The 2,435-nt window shown below is 38.4% G+C and overlaps 1 long non-coding RNA gene across 1 annotated transcript; it reads left to right on the plus strand.

Moving 5' to 3' along the window:
- Window positions 1-442: 442 nt before the first annotated feature.
- On the plus strand, window positions 443-2,413 carry LOC116185227. Its single transcript, XR_004150031.1, has 2 exons — window positions 443-1,892; window positions 2,316-2,413. It is a non-coding gene; the product is annotated as an uncharacterized LOC116185227 (long non-coding RNA).
- The last annotated feature ends 22 nt before the right edge of the window (window positions 2,414-2,435 follow it).

Consider the following 2,435-nt stretch of genomic DNA (forward strand, 5'->3'; position numbering starts at 1 on the left):
AGGATAAACAAAGGACATCTGAATTACCAAGGAAATTGATACAATCGTTACAGAATCCGGGTTGAGAAAGTTCCCAAAAACGTTTTCCACGGACAAAGACGTTCCAGGGACCCGAGTCCACCCCCCTTGTCAGCAATCTCAGGGATGTTTCGAAGCGAGGAGACAGCGTTCCTCTACTCATCCACCGAAATAAATGTTTAAATTCACGCGAAGTTAATTAAAACTAAGCGTAATTATAGCGGCGCTCCTGTATAAACCAAGAGGACCGAGAAGGGGAAGGGGAGGGAGCAAGGAAAATTACCTTTCCTCCGGAGATGAGAAGCTATTTTGTGCCGTGGATATCGTGTCCTTGTGAAAGACTGTATTGTAATAACGAGAGAAAGAGAGAAACAGAGAGAGAGAGAGAGAAAAAGAAAAAGAGAAGAGAGAGAGAGGGAGAAAGAGAGAGAGGCCTGGTATAAGGGAGGAAAAAAGGATTCTGAAAGCAAAGGTTGTTCGTTCTTGAAAAATTCAACGTCATTTCGTGCCCTCCTCCTACGGAGGATTGTTTTATGGAAACAGCAGCGGATAGAGGGGAAAGAGGGGAGTTTGTAAATTTAGATTAACCCGCGGTTTTTCCCTCAATGATTCTCTTGTTTCCTAAAATTTTTCCTTTTTCAATATTCTTCTTCGCTCGAATAATTATTAAATTTCAATGGAGAGCGGCATTATTAGATAGTTTCAAATTTTAAAACGAAAGTTAAAATGTTAAGTAACGTATCGTGGATATTTATATTTGGATTAAATTGATCTGTACAATTGAGTTAGAAATCTTTCAGAAGAAGAATGAAAACTGTGCTGTGTTCATCGAATTTGATTCGAATCATTGATTTCGGGGATAAAAAGAAACGGCAAAATCACGTTTCCGGAGAATTATCGAAGTTCGAAGGAAAAAATCGTGTGAATAATTCGTAGACCGATTTAAACTGTAATGAAAGAAGTGTAGAAAGATAGGTAACCCATTCTTAATTCCTTCGTTATGACAGCAATGAAGCATAACGCGAGTAAATGACATGGCATATTTTCCGAGAGAAACGTTCATTATCGGCGCAGATTTATAATTAATTTTTGCAATGGTTTCAGGGTCATCCGGGTGGAATCGAGTCTTGAAATCGTTCCAGTTCGATGGAGCCTATCTTTTTTTCATCTTGAAGAATCTCGAAGGATCGTTTTAAGAAATATTTTGCTCGAAAATGCAAATTGCATTCAAAATTACAATTATTATTTACCAAATCTTTACCTTAAATTTTATAAAAATATCATACAATTGATTGGCTCGTTTCATCGGATTCAATTCATTTACATCAAATTCAAATGCTAATCGGATTTTCATTTTAATTGCCTGCTCGTTTGGCCCCTTCCTCCGATACCAACATCTCCATTTCCCAACAAAATTTCTTTCTCCCCCCTTTTCTTTTTATACCGGCCGAACGCGTTTCGCTTCCTCGATAAAAACCAAGCCACCCCCTCCATCCTCCCCGAGGGCCGGAGAATCGTCAAAGAATTTTTTCTTTTCTCCCCCTTCTCCCTCAAGGGCACGGTTAAACAGGCGAAAAGAAATATGCGAACGAGGAGAGTTTGTAAGAAAATCATACAATCGCCTTAATGGCTAGAGGGAGAGACCGATGGCCGTAGGCGCATAATGGTGTTGATTACTAATTACAATTATTGGGCAGCGAGGGTACGATCGATCCTCCCCCTATCCAGCTTCGAATACCTTCCCCTCGCCACCACCAGAAGCGTGTTCGAGATCGCGGCCAGCTAATTGCATTATACGTGTCAATATCCTGGAGTAGTTCTCCTTCCAATGGGGTTGGCAACTTCGAGAGGGGATGGGGAGAAGGGGATTATTGGTAAGTTTTTCAGACAATTCTTCTTGGAAAATTGCAAGAATCGATAATTATAACGCGGCTAATAATCGTTGATTACGAAGCGGTATAAATTTGTAAAAACGCTACGATTATTCAACGATCAATAATTAAATATACAAATATAATAATATACGAAATATATTTATTCTTACAAAACTACGGATCGTGATTTTTTTCATTTTCAAAAACGTGATTCAAAATCTTCATAATATTTCGCGATACTTTTTTTTTTTTTAACGAGCGCAGCTTTACGCACCAGCCGAATTTTTGCACGGTGTTTCTGAACGGAATTTCGTTCGTTTTAATATTAATCAATATAATAATAATTTGAAATTTCCAAATCTTAAATTTTTAATCGCAGGATGACGAATATTTTTATAATTCCATTATACGTAATCGTGACAGGAAATTCGAAAAACCGAGACGCGTTCGTCCCCCCATTAATTAATATTAAAACGAACGAAATTCCGTTCAAAAACACCGTGCAAAAATTCGGCTGGTGCGTAAAGCTGCGCTCATTAAAAA

Source organism: Apis dorsata, unplaced genomic scaffold (assembly GCF_000469605.1).
Source record: "Apis dorsata unplaced genomic scaffold, Apis dorsata 1.3 scaffold_133, whole genome shotgun sequence".
Lineage (NCBI taxonomy): Eukaryota > Metazoa > Arthropoda > Insecta > Hymenoptera > Apidae > Apis > Apis dorsata.